This window comes from Pararge aegeria, chromosome 8 (assembly GCF_905163445.1).
Source record: "Pararge aegeria chromosome 8, ilParAegt1.1, whole genome shotgun sequence".
NCBI lineage: Eukaryota > Metazoa > Arthropoda > Insecta > Lepidoptera > Nymphalidae > Pararge > Pararge aegeria.
The window spans coordinates 1,912,645-1,931,140 of record NC_053187.1 but is presented as its reverse complement, the minus strand read 5'-3'; positions in this window follow the sequence as shown (position 1 = coordinate 1,931,140).

The window sequence follows — 18,496 nt, the reverse complement described above, 5'->3', positions numbered from 1 at the left end:
AAGTCTTTAGTTTTATAACTGTCCATTTATCTATATCCTTCTACGAATATAAATAAATAAATATACTTAATACAAAAGTAAACGTAGATTGTGTTATGGGTACTAAGATAACTGATGAATATTTTAAGAACGTAATCACGTATACACAAATACTTATAATATATTAAATAAACACCCAGACACGGAAAAACATTCATGTTCACACAAAAAAATTGCAGGAAAGGTCGCTGCCCATTGCGCCAATCGGCCGTCACTCTGCTCTAATGAGGTTTAATATTTGCATGTTAATGATGATACAATGGCTTAACGTGCGCTATGGAGCACGGAGGTGGGAATAGCCGTTACTTTTACCAAGAGCAATATATTTTATTGGTTTAAATTTCTGATTTGAAAAAAAATCCTTTTTTTGAAACGATATATCAAGGTGGTCCTTGGTAGCAACGCCAGATATATTGGCGTTGCTATCAGGCTATGTATTGGTGTTAAAACTTAGAAGCGGTGCTAGCACAGCGATTAGGACTACGGCTTCACTTTCGGTAGGCCGAGTTTGAATCCCAGCACGCAACCTTTACTAAGTTATGTGCGTTATAAGTAATCAAAATATCAATTGCTTCAACGGTTTAGGAAAAAAATTCAGTTCAGAGTTCTCCATAATGTTCTCGGAGGCGAGTGTAGTCCACCAATCCGCATTGAGCCAGCGTAGTGGGCTACGGACTGAAACCCTTCTCATTGTGGGAGGAGATCCGTGCCCTGTTGTGGGCCGGTAATGGGTTGCTATGACGATGATGAAATATTTTCTACTATATTTTCAATGTTGTAGAATAATATATTTATTTCTTCCTTGTAAACTGGTTTTACGATTGCAAAAGTTGGTAATTTTTTTGTTACCATTAGAACCTCTGCTTTTTTATTGCCAGCTTCTTATCTAAAGTTTGAGAGTGCTAGTTTTATCTATACCATTGACGCTTTTTTTCTGCTTTCAAGTAGACATTGTGGCAAAAACCAAGCACCTTTACAGACTACATTTTTTGTGGTACGTGAAGTTTTTACTATGATATCGGCAGTGCGTAGCAATTGGAAAAAAATTTTGCTCAATTTTTTGTTATTGACAATGTTTGAATTGCACTATGCTTCTGACTAAGTATTACCACATGTTTAGTTTACCCCAGATTGAACGTTTTGATATAGGAAACTACCAGCTTCTAGCCAGTCTAATTAAAATATTTTTTTTTTTGCATTCTTCTTTTGCCCAATTGTCGCGCAATACCTTAGATTTTTTAATTTTCACATTTAAAATTTTCAGAGGGGTGACCGTTTGTACGCAAGTCCAATAAATTTTAAAAAGAACAATCAAAATAGCAAAATATTTAATAAAAAATCCAGATTCAAACAGGCGAACATTGAATTATACTATTTATATGTATTTGCAGTGTAATTTCAAAAATTGTTTTAGAGTAGTTCCGTGCTGTGTACCATTTAATTTAAATCACATTAGAACCAATCAGTATAATGGATTTCAGTATAACAGTGCAAATCCGCTAAGCCTTATATAAATATAAAGTCGTACTTAACCTTGAGATAACTGGTCTTATAATATCTTTCAAACAAGAAGTGTGAAAAGCAAATAACACGACTTTCACAATTTCCAATGATTTCAATTTAAATACTCAGCCGTCAAGAACTTTGATATCAAAACGTCGCTCTCGGAAAAATCCCATGTTAAGGAGCGTTGAATAACAACAGTACCAGGGCACCAGAAGCTAGTAGGCGTGGTAAATGCAAAATTGCAGGCCTCAGGCGATAGACAAATGGTGTTCGTGCACCGACCGCACCGGTAGCACACGACGCGAGCCTCGGGCCCGTGTTTATTATTCAAAGCCCCAGCAAATATGTCGCCCTGGTACTTTGAAAGTTTTAAGCTGCGACGCGAGCTTGTCTTCCTAGTTCTTACATTGTATTCAAAAGTTTAGTGAACCCTTATTATCATTAGTTTAGTTGATGGTTCAAGTTTCGAGCAAATTAATTACAAGAGTACAATATAAAGTGTAAGGGTTTTCATACGTATGTTATTGTTATAAGTTTAACGTTTATTTTTAAGCTCGGCGAATATTCTTGCACTGTGAAAGTATGGAACTGCGACGATATATTTAAAAAAAACTTAGTTATCTTTAGTTCACACAGAACAGCGTATTGATTTCGTAATTGATATTTCTCTCTCCAACGAGAGAAATTGTCCAGAACTATTATTTAAAGTTCTGGGTAAAATATGTGGCCCTGCTATTTTGATAACTGTAATTAGAAAAGTCGGTTATTTCAGTGACCTTCATGATCAACCTCATCAAAATCTTCACCAATCGTCAAAATCTATTAGATCATTATTTTTATGAACTTTGTCATTCTTCACACAGGTGCTTCAATTTTACATTTTATAACGATTGAACAATTACATAAACTATTAATCTTCGGTTGGTATAAGATCATATTTTATCGGTATAGCAATCAAGTGTTTAATCTAGTTTTGACAGGCTATCAGTTTTTGTTAAAGATTGCTATCTAACCTCCAACGCTTAGGATCGATATTAGTTTAATCAATGTGTACCTTCAATCTAAGCACGATTTCTATCTGATCGAGAATACCGAGACTTGGCGCTTATTCATGTGAATACAGCGAGTACGTAAACACATTGAGTTTATTAATATTGTCTCTTAGATATCGGTGGATATCTGGAATGTTTTAAAAATGTCTACACGGATGTCCAGGACGGGACTTATTATGGTAGATATTTTGATACCATTCGCTACGGGGAGCAGAAAAGGAGACGTCTGCAGATTATGTTGGACTACAACTGACTTAAGCAACTTGTTCCAACTTTCCACCGGAAGGACTAGCATGCGCATCACGAAATATTTATCTCTACCCGTTACTAGTATTTTTTCAATACAGTTTGACGAGATAGTCGGAAACATAACTCTCTCATTGCACGTATTCTAGCTGTAATGATAACTGGGACAACGCTTTCATGCACGGTTAGGTTTCCCAGGGCGCTTTTAACGGAATCCTACTAACCCAAAACCCCACGGTGTCCCAAAGCTTTATCTGGTGGCTGATGCATGTGAATGCTTTTAAAAACAACAAACAAGTAAACCAACAACATGTTATGCAAACAATTTATTTTTTATGTATTTAATAAGCCACTATTGGATTACTTAGGATACATTTATTTTAATTTTTGTACAATGTTTCATTTATTTTTAATCTGTGTGCTCTTTGACAAAGGCCTAATCTAATCTCTCTCATCAACCTTCCAGTCTTTTCTATTTTTTCTGGTCTGTTTTTTAGTCTGGTTTCCCTGCTTTAGCCGAAATTCCGTCCTTCCATATTTGAATTGCCTTCCCTGCCTTCTCTTTCCCTCTTTGGGAAAACACATAGACTGCTTTGCTCATTCTTCATGGTGTGTCCAGGCTGAACCAAACAACCAGGACTTATCTCCACCAGGTGCCGAATTCCCCACATCTCATCAAAACATGAAGTACAGTCCTAACGTATAGATCATTGCAGTTTACTATTCTTAGCGTTATAATCCATAGTGAACCCAGTGGTAACAGCCAACTGATCTCACTTCTCGATAACCCTGCTTTGTAGATAACAATAGTAACATATTCATTTCGCGTTCGGTCTGACCTATTTTACGATCAGATTGCAGTTCGGAGTCACGCAAGGCTGCCTTTGGGCGCCAATTTCGCGGAAACGTTCGTAAAATAACTATGTAGCTACCTACTTACTTCGGTGATATATCACTTTCAACATTTCTTTGTTATACCTACCTATCTACTTCGAATAAATTATTGCTAGAAACAAGAAATATCGTGTTGCAATAAGGCTGGAGTACTTACTTTACTGCCCCAGTTTGTCTCGTCGGAGGCCTCGGCCGTGGCTAGTTACCACCCTACCGACAAACACGTACTGCTAAGCGATTTAGCGTTCGTTATGAGTTTAATATAACTTCCACACAATCCCTATCCCTATCCCAACTAATATTATAAATGTGAATGTAAGTTTGTTTGTTACGTTTTCACGCAAAAACTACTAAAGCTATCGTTATGAAACTTTGTACACATATTTCTGAAGGTGTTAGAATTAATATATGTTTTTTATCCCAAAATTAAGGTCAGTTCTTTTAGGAGAGGGTAGAAAGTGTTTGACGATTTTATACTATAACGCCGTCAAATGATAACCAATTTAAATTATTACTTTTGTACTTTAGAGGTTATAATGTCTGTTTAATTTTGCCCAAATTTCATGCAGATCTGATGAATGCGATTGGAGATAGAGGACACAACTCCTCAGCGGACGACAGCCAACCCGTCATTTTAGGCTTAGCCACCCAAAATACATAAAGTGCGTAGAATTACATCTAAATCGAACTCCACATCCACTCCACTCCAATCGAAAAACAAAAACAAACGCAGGCGAAGTCGCGGGCAACAGCTAGTACAAATATAAACTTGTAAGGTTTACAGCTTAGTACGTTACCATCATAGAACTTTTAGTGGAATAAAAAAATGTACCCATGTATTGATTTGTATATAAGTTTGTACAGATAAAGAGTATAAGTAAATACATACACAATCATTAAATGTTGGTAAACATCTTGTAAAGAGCTTTACGGTCAATATATAAACTTAAGTCACGAGAGTCCCTGCGTGAAAAATTTAAAAAATAGGTATACTTACGGTAGCTTCACAATATATTTATAACAATACTAGCTATTGCCCGCGACTTCGTCTGCATTTGATTTTGTTTTTTGATGTGGTATTCAATTTAGTTGTAGTTCTAAAAAAGTTTAAAGTACCGGTGGTAGTCACAGAGACAGAAATAAATAAATTTTGAATTTTGTGCAGATTGCTCCGTGCAGTGCAAAACGTAAAATCAATAAAACATGTGCTTGTAAACCCCGTGATAATCAGCGCCTTTGCTGGAACGGCGCCTTGCGTCATTACCATGAAACACGCTTGAATCAAAGTACAAAGTAATGGACTGGTAATTATAAGGTGCATGCGAGAATCAGGTCGTATATAATCCGACTCGTACGTCGAATCTTCTTGTTAGAAGTGCAGACCTATTTACAAATTTATATATATTTTTTGATTCTCTTACAATTTAGCATTTAATTTAAATCTCAACTCGTGGTAAATGGTGATGCAGTCTAAGATGGTAGCGGGCTAACCTGTGTAAAGCATTTAATCAAACTCATACCCCTAATTGGTCTCCACGCGACATTTAGTAAGAAGGAAGATGTCATAAAATGGAAAAATCATTCGCATTTATACTCATAAATGCGAATACAAACTAAAAAAATTATGTATAACTCTATACAAAAATTTTAGGATAGGCAGAGCTTTTGTGTATGTATGAAGTGCACGCCAGTGGCGACATTGTACCGGAAAGCTTTATCTCTTGGCGGCCGGGTGTTAACTAGACACAATCGAAACCGAAGTAGGAAGATGAAAAAGTGTAAAATTTATAAATCATTTATTAAACATTTATAAAAAGATCACTAATAATGAAAATGACAACATTTTAAAGCACGCTTACTCCAAAGTAAGTTGATAAGTGTAGTATTTATTATTTGTTTTATTTCAATCGGTTGATCAGCAAATATGCCAGGTATGTTCTGCCAATTATAAAGTTTTTATGCTGGTACGAAATTAGCACGTCTAATAAAAAAACAGTCAAGTTTGGATGTTTTATTTAAGTCTAAACCTCATTATCAATATCAACTGTCAAAAGAATCTTATTAAAGTAGTAGAAACGCTGTCGTTCTCACGTCTAAAATGTTAACTTTACAGACATTCACAAAGTAGTAAAGACAAAGCGGTGTGAAATAAAAAATATTACGAATCTGTTTATAAACAATGTTATATTTAGCGGGATCGTGAGCAAAATAAAAGGACGCACAGACGTCAAATAAAACATCAGTGATAATCCCTCAGGACAGCACCGCGGCTGGAAATATTATGATTTATTTAAGTAAGGAAACAAAATGCTTACAAGTTGTGAAATATAAGGAGGAAACCGACGTGAAAAATCGGCCCGGAATTTTTTCTCTGCCCCGTATGTTACGATTTATGTTTGGATCATCCTTGTATAATGATACATACACCAAAAATATGCGTTTAATATCATATAATCTTAATTGATATCACGTTACCAAAACATTATGTTACTATTATTCACCCCTAAATTGAGATTCTGAATTAAGATTTAAAAGTCTAATAAAACCGTCAATTTAAACCACTTTAAAAATCGTTTATTTATTCCTATCAAAATCTTAATTCTATCAAACTCAAAAACCTGTTCATATTAATATTGCTAAGCTGTGCGAAGAATTATTTAAGGCTTACTTGTTAAAATAAAGAAATAGATGTCAGTCAATGTTTAGATAAAATCAACGCTTTAAAGTGAAACAGGGGCCAAATTGTTCGCTTCTGTCTCTGTTCCTCGACACTTCAACTTTTTTAATGGTTTTAAAATAATAGTAATTATTTTTATGAAATGTTCATACATGATCACAAAGAATCGTTTTTTAAAGGTTGTTTGTTGATTATGTAAAAAAAAGTAAAAAGATAATCAATCTATTACCGGCCCATTATAGAGAACGGCCGTAGTTAACCTCGCTAGCCCAGTGTGGATTGGTGGAAGACTTTACGGAGGACTCTCAAGCATGCAGGTTTCCTCACGATGTATTTCTTCATCGTTGGAGCATGTGATATTTTAATTGATTAAAACGCACATAACTTAGAAAAATTAAAACGTTGCTGATTCAAGAAGCAGTCGTCGTGTACACTCAGGTAGCTAGATTACTAAAAGGTACAATAACAAAGCGAGGTAAGTAGATAGTATTACGGAAAAGGTTGGAACAGCCATAGCTCGGACCTCGGGTTACCGTCACGTAGGAACCCGTTATGTTCCAATTTTTCACAGCGGTAGATTTATATCGCCGCCCTTACAGCTAATGGCGCTGTGAAATTGTCTTCCTTTTACGTCACGAGGATGCCCTTTTGTGAAGCTAGTTGCTCTGAGATGAAGAGAAAATGTAACGTGATAAAGTAATTGTCTGACTTGACCTAAATATATACCTTAGTATACATACACAGTCAATGCCTTTAATTGTCCGCGTAGAATTTCTGGTGTTAAAGATATTTTCAGTAAAATTTAGTGAAATTTCCTCTTCCCTTTAGTAAAATTTCTACGGCATACTTTGTCTAAATTACAAGTCTCTAGGTTAACAGGTCAAGGTTGTGCGTTATCTGTCATTCAGTTAAATTCAAAACCGCCATTACTACACAGGTATTTTAAAACACTCTCTACAAGCACTTCTTGGATCGTATCGGAGATACTAACTCCACGATTCATAATTTCAAAAACCTGACTTTTGCTGCATGTTGCGTATAACCAAACGTATCAGTTAAACATACATAGCCCATACAGCCTAGGCCAAAGAAAGCCCAAATAAGCCGATGTATTAGACAAATAATTGTGGGCCTAATCCGCGGCCAACCGTCACGCGACATGCAACACACAGACGAAAAAGTATGAGACGATGTAATAAGAGTCAACTGTAATAAAAATCAACTAAGTATTCAATTATTACTTTAGTTGATATACTTCGAAAACAGTTCGATTAAATGTAACCTTTTCATGTTAAAGATCTTTTCGGAACATTATATTATCTGTTGATACGATAAAATGATTTTTATATTACACCGTAGGTAATATTTACGAAAATATATTCTTGTACAGGAATACCGAGTCGTATTTTCTTTAACCGCAAAATTCCGTGTCCAAATATGATGTTTTCGCATTTTATTACCCAAATATAAATTGTGGCGAGGCTTCTTTATGTAAATTCAGAGCCCCCACGGCGGTCTCAGTTTTGTTTGCGATATCTTAATTCGATCAACACATGTTATTCGTGAAACCGTTATATTTTGGGGAACCAATATTTTTCTAGTCACTCCCAGCAAACATCACGTAGGGGTTTGGATATTGATGTTACCTACAATTATAATAAATATCACTTGTAATTCTTACTTTGTAATTTTCTCTTAAAAGTCGCCAACCTGCACTGGGTTAGCTTGGCGGGTTGGCTATGTTCTTAAGCTCTCATTTTATATATGAAAAAATAGATAGCTTTAGATGTTAGTATAAGATGAGCGGTGACAGCCCAGTGGGTAGGACTCACCTTCACTTTCGGAGGAGCGAGTTCGAACCTCTAACTTTTCTAAGTTATGTAAGTCTTAAGCAATTAAAATATTGCTTGCTTCAGCGGCGAAGGAAAATATCGTGAGCAAATCTGCATACCTGAGAGTTCTCCATAATGATCTCAAAGGTGTGTTAAGTCTAACAAACCGCACTGGTCCAGCGTGGTGACTTTGGCCTTAACCCCTTCTTGAGGGACGAAACCCTTGCTCTGTAGTGGGCCGGTAATGGGTCGACATGATGATGATGATAAGATTATATTTGGAACTCTCTACAAAAGATCTATGCCCATCAGTGGACGTCCACTGATGGGCATAGGGTTGATGGTGATGATTTAAATCTTCTTCGTCTGCGTATCTCATCGGCTAAGTCCTAATTCAGCTCAAACAATTTGAATGAAATTCTTTATTCAAAGAATACGTAACTTTTAAAATAGATAGTTCAAATAACCTAGTGTAGTTTAATTATGTAATACCATTGCTGTATTATTGTGGATTCAACTATACAATAAAAACATCAACAGGAAAAAGAAGAGTTCAAAATTCAAAATTAGTTTATTTCTAGTTTCAAGGCCAAGCACTTTAGAAACGTCAAGTCAGTCTGTTTCCAGTGAAACTACCAACGGTTCGGAGGGCGGTAAAAAAAGTGTCGATTTATCCTGTCTCTCATTACAAAGACGAAACAATGTCAAATATGTTTCTAATGTATCTAAGTATTTGAAACATGCATCTAATTTGACTAAAATAGAATTTAGAAACCGTCCAATCATTAATAGTTTGGAACGAATCACAAAAAATAACTAAACTTTTTTTTAAGTTTAGTTTTTTTAGTTGACGTGGGTCGTGTTAGTACCCACCTTTTTATTTTTAGGGACATTGATTGATTGAACCTTATGGCACGTCTATGGGAATCTTAGCAGGGTATTGTTTTTTGTGTTTTTTTTTTTATTTTTAGTGAGTCTCGATCTATATGGTTTAAGTTCTTAAATTTATTGTATCTTCATTTAGATAACGTTGTAGATTTTCATCATCGCCGCGGGATTTCGTTTTTGATTTAAATTACATTTGTGTTTTTTTTTTAAATTCTTTTTTTTTTACTTATATCATATTATTTATTTATACCGAAGAAACGTGGCCTTAATTGAAAACCCGAAAGCTTTGTAAAGTCATAGACCTGTTTTTATTAGGATCGGTATATCAATTTTACACAGAGAGGCACGTAAGCAGAAATTAGAGTATTGATTTAACGTCTTTTATCATACATTTACATGAAAGTTATAAAACCCAGGACCAACCTCCCAACCTTCTTTAAACCTCCCAACTCCAGGATGATAATGAAAAAAACTCAGCAAAGATTGGCCTGTACCAGGAATCGAATCTAAGACATCGTAATCCGTTGTCGAGCTAACTTGGGTCTATAAAACATTTTTATATTAAATACGCTTACGGTATGCAATTGGTTTATTAAAGAATATGTATAGTTTTTTTCTTATACACAAAAAGGCTTTCAGGCTCAAATAATCGCGTAGTCAGGAGCAAATTACTCGGAGAAACGATTAATGCTGGAGTTTCGATACATCGAAATAATGATCTTAGAACTACTTGGCAAATGCAGCGTTGTCTAACTTCCACTATGTAGACTCAGTGTTTCCGGAACCGTAAAACCTGGAGATACCTACAAAACACTTATTTTGAAATTCAACAATTTTTTTTTAAGTAGGCCTATCACAGCTCGTTATGAAGCGTGCATACATAGTTTACATAGTTTCATAACAATTGTAAAGTGACGGTTATAACTATATTCGTTAACTTATAACTGAAGCCAGTAGAATTTATAAGGCGCCCTGGTGTAAGAGCCCATATCAAACTTAGCAGGGTTTTTTATTGCTATCGCCATCTCACATTCATATAATAGTTAGCCATATAGTTACATCAATTCACATCCAAGATTTTTTATCGTTTATGTTATTCTTTTTTTTAATATAAGATTATAAACATAAATATAACTGTATATTCTACGACAATACACACATCGTTATCTAGCCCAAAAATAAGCTTAGCATGTGTTATTGGTACTAAGATGACTGAAGTATATTTTTATGAATAATAAACATAAATACTTATAATATACATATAAACACCCAGACCCTGAAAATCATTCATGCTCATCACACAAACATTTTTCAGTTGTGGGAATCGAACACACTGCCTTGGACTCAGAAAACAGAGTCGTTGCCCACTGTGTCAATAGGCCGTCAAAATATATATATTCTCCAACAGTGACTGATTTTAATGATGGTGATTCAATATTTCCTATACATATCTGATTCTCAGTTACCATGTTATAGAGTTACATAAATATACTTACAATTAGATACTTGTTCATTTAAGTGTCTCTTGTATCAACATTACTAAACCGTATAAAACATGGCGCGGCTATTACGTTAACCCTAATCATGGAAATCACAAATGAATTCGAGCATTAATGCATAGCGAGATTACGTTACAAAATCTTGTCTTAGGGCAGAAACTGAGTAACTAAGTTGAAGTAAAAATATTTGTCAATATAAGAACGTCTATTTAACATATCTTATATTATTCGCTATTATTACAGTTGACTTCCAAATTTTTTACAAACAAATTTATAAATATTTTAAATTACTATTTTGTCACCTAGGATGTTCTAAACTAGTGCGTGTCCACTGCAAACTAAGGCGATTAAGATGTAAGATTCAAAGAAGTAAAGAACAATTCTGGAATTCTGGGACACTGGGACACAGGTTTTATTTTAAAACTTACTTCAGGATTCCCAACACTATTGTAAACTGACGAATATTTTTTTTTTTCAGAAATATTCAAGAAAAGGTGGACGTTTTCTCTAAGGTTTTTCGGAACTGGATAGTAAGAGTAAGTACATTGGTATTAGGGAAGTTCATTATTATTAATCAGAGCGACTCTAACTCAAATTTTGACAAACAATTCGAGAACGTTTCAAATTTGTGTCTTAAAAACATTTACTACTTTGTTAAGATTGTAAAGCTATAACGCATCGCAGGATAAGTTAACATACAATCAATTGGCCATTTCATAACAGAGTCCACTAACTACCTTACTAACTTAAAACCATCAGTAATAAAAAGTTAAAATAAGGCCCTGAACACATCCAGACAACAAGACAAAAAGCTCCCAGTGTAGTCTCACGCTAAAATATGAGATGTCATTTATTCCCCCACATTCGTCAGACGCATGTTAATGTGCTTGATACCTGAGACGTTTTATAAATAGACGGGTTTTAAGCAAAAAGTGCTTAGTGTAATATTTTGCACGAGGTCCTGAGTTTGATTTCCAAGTCAGGTTAAAAGTTGTACGTTTTTTGGTTTGGAATCTCTTGTTTCTCTCTTGTTGCTACATTTTAGAGCTGGTTTTGTTCATCCCGGTGATATATTTAGGAAAGCACCTTCAACCGATGGTCTCTACTATTGTAACTAACAAGCAATTCTGCCTCTAAAGCCGATCAACCTGCGTGGAATTTTTTCATGTCAAGGTTGCTTGGATGCACCCGACTTTGGTTTCACACTTTCACACTTTAACACTTTCTTTTGAAAACCTGTAAAGCAACATACATTCAAGTTATTACTGATTTTATGAGCACATATATAATAAAACGCACACAAAATTGACAGTCACGGGGAGAGCATGGGGGGTACGCTATATTAATGCCTGCTGTTAAAGTGGTACTTAATTACAGAAGCCTGTTTAATTTTCGCTAGTTCGGTCCCAGACACGCTGTATAAAACTAAACTATAGAATGACAGGCGTTAAGCTGACACAGGGAGTGGGAACTTAATTGTATGGATTATAAATAACACACAGTTTTCAAGGATAAGCTTAAAACATATAATAAGGCGGTGCCCGATAAAAGGATTGCTAGGCAATTACCTTGTTTTAGCATCGTTGAAAATAAGTGCAGGTAACGCATCTACGCTTTTAAAACCTCTAAGTATGATACCCTCACATTTGATATACGCGCAATATTCCATAAAAAAATTATGATTACCTCTTTGACAAACGCCATATATCTTGCACTTAGCGTTGACTTAGAGACGTAGCCAACGTTAAAGCTGCTTGTAGATAGGGTCTTGGAAACCCCACGTTTTCGCACTCGAACTAATTACACGCTATGATGATTTCACGCAGCAACGGATTCATGACCCTGACTCAACTCCCTACAGAAGACCAGCAGTGGACGTCCATAGGTTGGCATGAGATGATGAGGAATGACGATAGATCTGGCTTCCGTTTCCCAGCTTCCTATAATGTGAGTACCTTAAAATTAGGCATCTTTTACATGATGCTGCGTCAGCTCTTACCATCAGGTGTGATGGTCAAAAGCAGTTTGCTTTTACTTAAAAATAACTTTATGAAATTTCTCTAAAAGTTTTCACTGAACTATATATTTTGACATCCGATTGGCGCAGTGGGCAGCGACCCTGTTTTCTGAGTCCAAGGTCGTGGGTTCGACATATGATGATGTGATGTGATGTGATGGACAAATGTTTTTCAGGGTGTTTATCTATATATTATAAGTATTTATGTATATTATTCATAAAAAATAATCATCAGTTATCTTAGTACCCATAACACAAGCTACGCTTACATTGGGACTAGATGGCGATGTGTGTATTGTCGTAGTATATTTATTTATTTATAAATACCATAATCTCACCTGGTATTAAGTGGAGATGAAGTCTAAGAGATACGCGGGCTAACATGTTAGCGGTAGTTATATTTAACCTCTACCCCTAATCTGCTTATACGCAACATCGAACGCAGCGCTAGGCGGCACGTCCTTGTCAGCAGGGTGATTACCAGCCTCGGACGATCTCTGTCATAATTTCTAAAATGGATGAAAATAAATTAAGCCTCCAAAATTGTATACATACTCAAGCTACGACCCTGGTTCCCATCCCCTTTGATACTTTCCGCTACTATCCCCGGAATAAATGAATATTTATAAGTGTCGAGCGCATTTTTGTCGCTTACGTTTATACGGGTTGGCAGCAACAACTTGAAATCCGGCAAACGACTCCTAAACTTGGACTCAAAAATCTTCGCAAGAAGTTTTCATTAGATATTTAGGGTGTTCGTGCATCAGAGTCAGTCACGGACTACTTTTGTATTCGAGGAAACTAAAGTCATCAGTTGTGCTCGTGACTAAGTTAAAAACTCTTTTTTTCTGAAAGGCTCGGGAATAAGTTGTGTTGAGGAGGTTAGGTCTTAAGTAGGATTATCACGTCTCACTCACTCACGTCTGGGAGTTATACCTACAACGGGTTCCCTGGTCGTTGCCATGGTCGTTTTTAGTCTGGGTATAACCCCTTTAGAGGGGACTCCCACATAACCTCCATCCTGTCGGAGGTAGCAATAAAGTTTTTCCTCCACGCCAAAAAAAAGGTCTTAATTAGGATTAATATTAAAATGACTATTCGACAGATTATGATTTGTAGCTATCCAACTAATATGTCAAATAGCAATCCTGTATTGTTTTGACTTTCTTGGTTGCCATATTATATTAAAAGTACTTTCGTAAAAAAATAATAGACAGACAGAGATGATGCTAAAGAAAACATTTTGAAATCATTCATATTGCACACAGCTACTGAATTGTGGGATGCACTCCCATTGAACATAAGACAGTCGAAGTCATTGGGCATATTTAAAAATGCTGTTAAGGCTCATTATCTCGCTCAGTAAAGATGACTATTATTATTTATTTATCTACTCAAACTCATATTTAAGTATTTATGGTATATTAAGATATGTATTAGTATATTTATTTTTTATATTTATCAATAGTATTTTTTTTTTTTTTATTTGTGTAGTCTGGTTTATGTATTAGTATGTAGATATTCGTATGTATGTACTAAATAGTGTACCACCTATTTGTTTTCTTTTTAGTTTTCCTAATCCTAAGGTTGCCTGGCAGAGATCGCTACTTAGCGATAAGGCCGCCTTTTGTATATTGCTTCATTCTTCATGTGTTTGTTCTTTTTTTGTCTCGTTTTTCTGAGTGGTGTACAAATAAAGAGTATAAATAAATATTGACGGTTTAACAATTGACATTTAGTCAATATTTATAAAACCAAAAGCAGTCTATCACATGAGATAATTTTGTAGATTTCTCTACTACTTTATCTTTAATAATTACTTTAATATACAACTGCTCTCCTTTTCAACGGGAAACATTGTGAAAACGACAGCACTTCATTAAGACCCGTCAGTTTAGTTAAGTTTAGATATCGGTATACAACGAAATCGGTACCACCGTGATATAATGTGTGCTGTTTGAGAATAAGTTTCTAGTGCGCGATCAGCCTAAGGCTTCGTGTATGGGAGCAGTCGCACCAAACTTGGTCATGTCCGTCGAATGTCAAATGCATTTTGTTTATTATACTTTCAAATCACTAAATTCCTTAGCCATAGTTTTTAGAGCGGGATCGTTAAGTTCCCCATACTTATTCTGTTTTTAAGCAACTCCAGACATACCAACTTCTAGCTCCATATTAGGAACTTAATGTTTGTTTGTCTGTGTGGTAGATAGTGGACCTTCTCACGATTTTTTATTAAAGTACTTATGTACGTATGTTTAAGTGTCGTCTTAAAGACTACTATCTGTCTTTAGAAGTTTAGAAATTTGAACAATTATCGTTAATAATGTGTATTTTTTGTATTTGCTTTTTTTCATTATATATATATATACATAAACATACACACACACACATTTATATTTATGTTTATGTATTTATGTTTATTTTCGAATATATATGTATATTTAATTGCACTATCCCGCTCTCTTGCAGCTTTTCCTTCTGCCAGAGGTTGCCTGTAAGAAATTGCTTGCAGCAATAAGGCCACCTTTGCATGCCTACCATTTTTGTTATCTGGTTTATTCTTTATTTTATATGTATTTTGATGTTTGTGTGCAATAAAGTACACAACTAAAAAAAAGTGATGTAGAAATTATTTATTTCTTGCTTTTTACTTTTTTAACAAAGTCGGTTTTTTTGGGCAACATTTTTTTTACATTTTACATTTTATCAACATCGTGAGGAAACCTGAATGCTTGGGAGCTCTCGCTAATTTTCAAACGCATGCCAAAGTGGGCTAGCAAATCTCTACGACTTGTCCGCTTTTCCGTTTTGTAACATGTAATTAAAAAATCTATTAAAAAATAAAAGCTGTTCTTCGTAGAAGAAACGTTATATTTTTTTTTTGCTCTAAAATTTTTTCCAGTTAATATATAATAGTTTAGGTAATGATATATGATAAAATTTATAAATTACATTTAATAAAAACAATGATCTTTTAAAATGAGTTACTAATTAAATGCAGTCCAGTAATTTGCAGGCATTATAATTTAAGTCAACCCAAGTTCATAATGAACAGCTAGGTCGGAAACCGTGTTGGTGAATCTGAAGATACATTTGGCAAAGTCGTGAGCTTTTAAATCAAAATGTTATTCATCGTGCCTGAGTATCTGCGCTCGAAGCTTTATAGGTTTTATTTTTTAATTAAAAATCTGCATTTGGTTGTTTGCAACACGACTAGATAGAAGCAGAAATACGGTATAATATGCAGCAATAATAAAAGTCGAATGAGCAGCGTTCGGGAAACTTCGTGACATCTTTTCGTTCAAAATCGGACCACGCACTTGATGTACTTCGGTGAATGTGCTCAGGAACTTCACTATCTTGTTCCTCCTTCCCCTTCTACCACAGAACAGCGAAACCTTCGCCCGATCGTTCGATTCCCGGCAGGTCAATTTGGGTATTGATAATTTATCTGGTCTGGTCTGGTGGGAGGTTTTGGCTGTGGCTAGTTACCACCCTACCGACAAAGACATGCTTCGCTTAAAACGTCTTTGTCGGAAAGGTTATTATAAAATCCCCAATCGACCCTACCGAGGATCGGGCCTGGGACCTCCCATTCAAAACCACACCACTCAACGCTGCACCAGGGAGGTCTTCAAAGACTTACAAAGACATAACGACCATGTTTCGGGACTGTAATTCAGATCGAAATCATTGTAACAATATTATGATTCTTAGCTTAGTCAACCATTAACAAGTTTTGTTATTACAAGTTTCCTATTAACGCAGAAACTTTGATAACTAGCCAACAACAAAAAGCCATTTCATCAAACTTAGGCAGTTTATCTTCAACCAAGGCTAGTCGAGACGAGACTTATAATTTTGTTATCATGAAATCTATTTTTGTGTTCGTTACATTTTAGGGTGGAATCACATCAATCATATCGTGTCGCACGACTTATAGTCTTAATCGTTATACGAGTAAGTTTGACGGCCGAGGGTTTCCTACAACTGAAAAAAATACTTGTGTGATAAACATGAATGCTTTTCAGTGGCTGGTTATATATCTGTACATAATAAGTATTTATGTATGTTATTCATGAAAATATTGATCAGCTATCCTAGAACCCATAAAACAAGCTACGCTTACTTTGGGGCTAGATGGCGATTTGTGTAGTGTTGTAATTTATTTATTTATTTATTTACAAGTAGTTTATTCGCCCTAAATGTTATTGGTATTTCACTATACTATCAATATATATATAAGACTCCAATGGATAGTTTCTATGTAATCTTTCCTATACCCTATTATTTTTAGTATTTCCTTAACTTTGATTATTTTGACCACACAAACTAGTCGATTAGTCAAAACAACCTGTTGATATTGACCAACTGTAAGAGTTTTAATTTATTTACTGTTTTCATGGGTTGTTTAGTGCTTGCTATCCTTTGTCTTCAAACTTTAGTTTAAAGGAGACAATAGTATAAAGAGATCGATTTGAGTTCCCTTTAGGTAATTAAAATATTATTGCAAGTCCATTAATATGATTTTTTTATCATACCTAATCCTGGAAATAAAAAAATATTAAAATTACAGTCATCAATTATTGCTACAAAAAAAAGTAAATCATTTTAAAAATTGTGCTAAGAGATTCGACTTGGACAGCTTACACGTGTTGCAAATTAAAAGTCGCGAGTGCAATTTTACCCTTATGAATTTGTTATCATCACATCTGTGTGTGCTCGTAACTTTTTATTCAGCTCGGCCCTCAAAAGCGTCGTTATTGTTTTGTTTTAACGTGTAACCTCCATCTTGGATTTTGATTTCGTTTTGTATGCGGCTGATTTTAATTGCAACCTTGCTGATTTATTATTTATTAAAGCAATTTTATACTTATACAGTACCTATAGGCTAAAACCTACCTATACGAGATGGCTTTGGTCTTGACAGATTCATTAACATTTAATGGTAAGGAAAAATAACTTTGATACACGTAATTTAACTAATAATAGGTATGCCATTTTATAGCGCCAGATCACTTTTGTTTTAAATTTTCATAAAAATCTTTTAATATCTTTAAATATAAAGTAGCTGACCATTTACTAAAAATGCTTCCTAAAGTTTATTTTTAATGGCATTTATGGCGTAAATTTATTTATTTGTAATATGAACTAAAGCTTATTTATCAATGGAAAGCGGAGAATTTCCGCTTTCCGCTTTCCGAAAATTTAGTTGCTTTTGGTTCATTGTATATCATGGAATTCCGCAAAGTATTGAATGATTCCAACTCCTAGTCTTAACCACAGGGCTATCAACCCCGAGAAAAAAATAATAATTATTATTATTCGTTTAGGTAAAATGATAAATTTAGTCAGTTAATTAAAAAATCTACTCTTAAGTTTACAAGAGAGAACGAGTTCCAAATAATAATATTCATATGTCTGATGTCTTGCCGCCATAACGTTGGCTCACGTATCAAGATGACGTATTGATACATCAGTCAGTGTCTTAATAAGACCCTCGGGTTAGAGAGCTATACCTACTTATGTGTGGAGAACGAGCGTTGAACGTTCGATGATAACAGTCGACTTAAAAAAAGGAGGAGGTTCTCAACTCTTTTGTGTTTTTTTGTTTTTGTTTGTTACCTCAACTTCGAAATGTATACACTGATATGGATTATTTTCTTTTAAAGTAGCTTGACTCTCGATCTTGGCTTTATTATTGTCCTAAAGTCAAGATCGAGAGTCAAATTTTAAGGTTATTTTTTAACACATTTCGTTACATGAGTATTAGGTTACAGAGCAATTGAGAGAGATATACAATATATATAATGCCTGCATGGCTAGCATGGACAGGAGCCAAT